The following is a 6,125-nucleotide window of genomic DNA, read 5'->3' on the forward strand; positions in this document are numbered from 1 at the left end:
CACGTCTAAATTTAATATGTTTTATAAAAACTTAAGCAGAAGCAAGAATCCTCTTCAGAGTTGCTGTTATGTTTTCGGTGCGAACCTGGTAACTCTGACCTGTTAAGGCAATAACGTGTTGACTCACTTACAAATGCAGTGCAAGCTCAGAGCTAAGAAATGATCAGAAACAAAGTAAGTGATCCTCTGAAGGCCAAGTTAAATTCACAATAATGTAAGCAAGCTCTGACACCCAGATCAGAACTGCAAAGGTCGCTCCACCACCCAAAAAGCATCAACTGCAAAGCAGCTGCGTCTTCGACAAGACGCAACATCTCTGCCATTTTTCTCCCTCAGAAATCGCCGTTCAGAATGCTTCTTCCGCTTTTAGAAACACTAGGGTCCTTGACCACCTCCCCTCTCCATTATAAACAAAATCTATGTACCACCCATATCTGAAGTAGAACGCCAGACTCCTGCTTAGCTGCCCCTGTAATATGGTTTAATTATGATGGCTGAACTAACAGGCTGACATCATAGACTTTTACAGGCTGACCCCATGTCATCCTGATGTATCATTTTGCACCAGTTCAGTGCTGTAAATCAATTTAAGATCTCAAGCAGGTTGAAAAGGCTGGTAATGACGCTCTCTCCGGCTCTCTGGAGACTCCGCATTATACACAACTTACATTATTTATAAAGTCTCCGCGATGCCTCCATTAGCCTTGTAAGACCACACAAATGAGATCTTTTATACACACACAACTTGGCCTTGATTATGTAGGCTACTGCAGCTTAAATACGCTCATCTAATTACAACAGGATTTCTTCTTCCAATCTCCCACATTGCTGCATTTTACTTGAGGCCAATATCGTTGTAAATCAAGATTAAAAACCGAAATTTTGTTTTCAACTAGTATGTCTAGCTGGGAACCAAGATTTACTTCCTCTTAACGTTCACATGAACTCACCGGAAAAAGAATATAAATTCCAAGATGAACAAGAGGTTAGCATTTTTAATTGCCTATAAAAAAGCTGTCATTCCTCCAAAACGTAAAGCCATCATCTCCCCAAGGGCACAAAGCTAGAGATACTGTAAAGGAAGAATGGATTTAGTTACTACCTATGGTTGCAAGGGTCAAAACTAAACCAAGGACAAATCCTAGCCTCTGAAGAAACCTGATCTTCCTCGGGAGCATCTCGAATCCCACCCCCAAATAATCATCTCTCAAGACTCGGGTTTACAGCTTCCTAACAAATGCTAAATTACTCAAACGGCACACCACCTTCACAGAAATATCACCTTCACAGAAATATCGTACAACTGAAAATGAGAAAAGTGGGGAAGGGGAGGCCAAACCCATCAAATCAGTACAACCTGTTTAGGCCTGGCACCTACATTATAGTAATACTGGCGCAAAAAAAAAAAATTATTTGCACCAATTGAAAACACCAAGGCAGTGAACACTGCCTCTGCCTTGTGAACTGTTCCAGCACAGCTCATCTGCTTCCGGTACAACTTAAAGTGGTAATTATAAACAAGATGAAAAATGAACCTGTCAGGGAACAGTTTTCTCATTGTGCTGAGGTGTGGGCACGTTATCCACCACAGGCCCTTAGAGTGAGAGATGTGAAGGGCAGGCTGTGATTTCGCTCCAGCAACAGGAAGACATTACACAAACCAAGAAACTCCCTTCAGTCCGTGCTCTAAAAACTTCAGATGTCACCCAGGAATCCAAGAGAAGGGGAAGAGACAGGCCGGGGGTGACAACACACACTCTATCACGATGCTCTTAGAGGGTTGTGGCTCGGGCTGAGGTTTTCAGATGGAAAGCTCTTAGCTGGATTATCCTGCACCGTGCATTTAGAAAAACTGCCTGCGCCTCCGAATAAACAAAAGCCGCGACTACCATAGTATGGAGATGTGGTCGGTGAAGGATCTCCTAGCTCCCCAAAGCACCTCGGGGAGACGCTGTCCCCCGCAGCCTTTGCAGGCAGTAGGCAGAGCGGCCGCCCAGGCCCGCGCTCTCACGCCCACCGCCCCCACCCCGCGACAGAAACACTAACAAAGACGGTCGGGACGAGAACAGTTGTTCCCGGCTCTCGGAACGCAGTGAAGCAATCGAATCCGGTAAAGGGAAAGGAATGAGGCGACACTGGGCGACGCAGGGGGTGTAGGCGGAAGGAGGGAGGGGGGAAAGACGCGAGGCCACCAGACCTTTGAATAAATCAGAGGGAACTGTGCTGCGAACTTTCCTTAACCTCGACCCCCAAAACAGGCTGCTTGGGGACCCCGGGGAGGGGGGGCGCGCACCCATCCAGGGAGACCCGAGCGGAGCGCAGCGCTGCGCTGTCCAGGCGAGGGTCTGCAGGCCAGGGCGGGGACACAATGGGGCTGCGGCCCGTGGCGGAACGGGGTCCCCGGAGAGCTGGGCACGCCCGACAAAGACGCGGGGAGACAGGAGAGGAGGTCTGGTGGCAGGTTCGCGGCCGCAAGGCGCCATCATGGGGGGGGGGGGGGGGAACCACGTCCCGGACCTCGTCCCAGATTCCCCAAGCGCGGGTCCCCGAGTCCGTCCCGGATCCTCCCCGGAACCCGTCCCCGATCGCCCCCTGGAGCCGGTCCCGGATCCCCCTGGAGCCGGTCCCTGTTCCGGTGCACCCCGCGCGGCGCAGAACAAGTCCCTCTCGAGTCAGCTCGGGTACACTCGGCTTTACCGGCTCGGCGGCGCGCCCATCAGCGGGGACGCACGAGACCGGGCGCCGGGTCCCGCGCTCCGCTCCGCTCTGCTCCCGGCCGCCGTCCCCGAGCCTTGGCCCTGGCCTCGCCGTGGTGCGCCCGCTCGCTCCCAGAGCCTGGATTGATCTGGTCGCGCTGGCGTCAGGCAGTCGGAACCGCCCAGCCTCCACAGCCCGCCTGCCAATACCCGGCTCACAACCCGCCCGCCGCTCGCCCTCGCTCACACGCGCACCGCGCGCGCCCGCCACCGCCTAGGGATCCTCTCCAAATTCCCGGCCCGCGCCTGCTTCCTACTCTGCGGTCCCTGCCTAGTTGCCAGTCAAGTTCCAAAGCCTGGGTTTGTTTTCGGAAATGTTCTCGAACACGACCACCGAGCCCACCCAATCGTCCTACAAACGGCTCTAAATTGCCCTACAATCACTGGCCCATTGATTTACATGCCCTCCAAGTAGCATGTGCCCCAAATTGACCTGTTGACTACTGCTATGGTTTACACCAACATCGCATAGGTAGATGCATTTGTTTCTAGTATGTACTCTAGCTGCGCCAAATGACAGAAGCCATTTGTCTGTTCCATACAAGGTCTCTTGTAGCCCAGAATGACCTCGAACTCGTTTTGTTGGGGAAAAAGACCTTGAACTTCTGCGCCTCATCCTTAGTGCTGTGTTAGCACATGTTTTTATTTATAAGTCTGGGAATCGGACCCATGGCCTCGTGCAGGCTAAGCAAGCACTTCACAGCTGAGCCTCACCCCAGCCCTTTTGTTTCTTGCTTGCCTGCTGGCCTGCTTTGCCATAGGGTTTCTCTGTAGAGCCCAGGCTGGCCTTGAACTGGGAAATAGCCTTTCAATGCTGTAAATTTTTGGTCAGTTTTGTAGATGACATAGAGTCTTGCCCCTGCTCCCCCCCCCCCCCCAAAGAGCAATAACACAAATGAGCTCACATCTTCCTGATCTGTGCAGGCACCAAAAAGACCTTCCTCAAATAATCAACTTTTCTCTTGGTCAGTTTCTGGAAGCTGGCATGAAATCTTGGACAATTATCATAATGTCGAGTTATGTTCAGAGAACTATTCTAGGAGTAAATGCCCCACAAACCAAAAAAAGAAAAAAATCATTACCAGCAATATAAAGAAAATACCAAAGGCCACTACAAATTAATGATTCTCTCCAATCATTCCTGTACCTTTACATGCCTAGTATTCCACTTAAAATTCTTATTAATTATTTAAGTATTATATCTGTATTCCATATTTAATTATTCAAAGGAAATGCAACAAATCCCATAAACCCATAAAATGCCATTTATAAATTATACATAAGAATATTCTGCTAATTAAATTTCTTTCTTCATTAAACTATTTGAGCACTTAATGGTCAATTCTTGGATCTCATCTTATTTTCCTTAAAAGCAGCATTGGACATAGTTGGTTGTTCTCTGGTCCCTTGTGCAACAGCTGGAGTGAGCCTGGTTAAATGCCACTCAGAGCCATTCCCCTGCCTTCTACTGAAGCTCTTTTGACGAAAACAATGAGGTCTATCCATACACAGGAACATCATTTAGACCCGGAAAACGAATGGCGTACTGCTATTTCCTCTGCAGACGGACCACAAGCCTGGGTTGGAACCCGAGCACCACATGATCCAGGTGTGATAGTGCTCCCTGATCTCGCAGCAAGGTGACCAACAGCTCAGACAGTGCTCCCTGATCTCGCAGCAAGGTGACCAACAGCTCAGACAGTGCTCCCTGATCTCGCAGCAAGGTGACCAACAGCTCAGACAGTGCTCCCTGATCTCGCAGCAAGGTGACCAACAGCTCAGACAGTGCTCCCTGATCTCGCAGCAAGTTGACCAACAGCCTAAGGTTGCCCTTGCCTGGATAGTAACTTCAAGGCCACTTGGGTCTGCTTGAGACCATTCCAAAAACAAAATAAAAGCAATCAAAAAACAAGGCATTCTATCAAATGAATAAGGAAAGACCATATTTTATTTGCTTCATTCATGTGAGCTGTTCATAGTAGACAAATCCATAGGGACAGGAAGTTGCCTGGGATTGGGTGTTGGGGTGTAGGATTGAAGGACCTGAGGTGATCACTAAAAGTTGCAGGGTGGTAAAAGGATTCTAAAATAATAAAATCTGATAGTTATGCAACTGTATAGGCCATAGAATTTTATATTTTGAATGATTGTGTTATATGACCATGAATTTTATCCTGATAAAACTGTTTAAAAAAAAAAGGAAGGCAACTAAAGGCAGTGCATGTTCTTGATTAAATCATAAGGGGAGGTCTGGAGAGATGGCTCCGCAGTTAAGAGCACTGACTGCTCTTCCAGAGGACCTGGGTTCAATTCCTAGCACCTACATGGCAGCTCAAAAGTGTAACTCCAGTTCCAGGAGATCCAGCACCCTCTTCCGGCCTCCAAGTGTACCAGCGATGCGCATGACACACAGATACACATGCCAGCAAAACACCCATACACATATAATAAAAAGAAATTTAAAAAATCCTAAAAGGGAGATATACAGTGGCATAATATAACTGTTTGTTAAAGTAATTTATAAAACTACAGATAGCCTTTCTTAGTGTAGTCCTGGTATCCCTAAATGATAATTATTAATATTATATGCACTATAAATTTTTATTTGACCCCGTACAAGTTATTTTTAAGTGGTAATAAAAAATTTGGATACTCTTTCAAAAAGGGCATTTTTGAGAGAGTTGTAAATTCTGGCTAACCTCATATTAAAGTCTTTTGAACAAAACTTGAATTCCCATTTCACTCAGAATAAAGTTCATACCATGCGCAGAGGCCATGTGTGGTCTGCCTTCCCCACCATCCTTCCTACTCCAAACTAGTTTGTATCTTTCGCTCTCTCCCTCCTGTCATCCTGGCCACCTCCGTCTCCAGATGGACACGACTCCACCAAAGCTTTAAGGAATTGTCATTACCTCCCTAGAAGGCCCTCCCGAGAGTGACACGAAGCTGTCTCCACCACACTCACAGCATGTATGTCTCATGAGACCCCTTGCTCAGTGCCTGGCTCTCCTGCTTCCCCTCAGCTCCACACTCACAGGTTCTCTTTCTGTTATCATGGTCTCCATCTGCCAATCTTCTGTTGCTACAATAAATGTCTTAGCTAACCAGAGACGGTGACTTGGGCTCACAGTTTGGTTTGCTTGTTTGTTGTGCTAGATTCCATTACTCGATGCCATCAGAACCTAGCTTCTTTGGCCTTCCAATGTGGACTGAAAACCTTGCTTTCCAGGTAGGTCTTCAGCAGCACACTGAGAGGACTGAGGGATCCAGCCGCGTATGCGCAGGGAGAAACAAGGCCAGGAGGGAGGCAGAGAGGCTCCGATGCACCCAAACTGATAGCTGCAGAGATGTGAGCCCCAGAGAGGTCTC

The 6,125-nt window shown here is 48.1% G+C and overlaps 1 protein-coding gene across 2 annotated transcripts in view; it reads right to left on the reverse strand.

The window, feature by feature from the left end:
- The window catches only part of Smad1 (SMAD family member 1), a 66,123-nt gene extending 63,289 nt beyond the window's left edge, over positions 1-2,834 (reverse strand). Inside the window, exon 1 of one of the 2 annotated variants that reach the window (XM_075976534.1) lies at positions 2,698-2,834. The gene's annotated coding sequence lies outside the window, so the exon portion shown is untranslated. The remainder of the gene's footprint in view (positions 1-2,697) is intronic. The other variant, XM_075976536.1, reaches the window with a different exon arrangement.
- Between the last annotated feature and the right edge of the window lie 3,291 nt (positions 2,835-6,125).

This window comes from Microtus pennsylvanicus, chromosome 6, assembly GCF_037038515.1.
Source record: "Microtus pennsylvanicus isolate mMicPen1 chromosome 6, mMicPen1.hap1, whole genome shotgun sequence".
NCBI classification, from domain to species: domain Eukaryota; kingdom Metazoa; phylum Chordata; class Mammalia; order Rodentia; family Cricetidae; genus Microtus; species Microtus pennsylvanicus.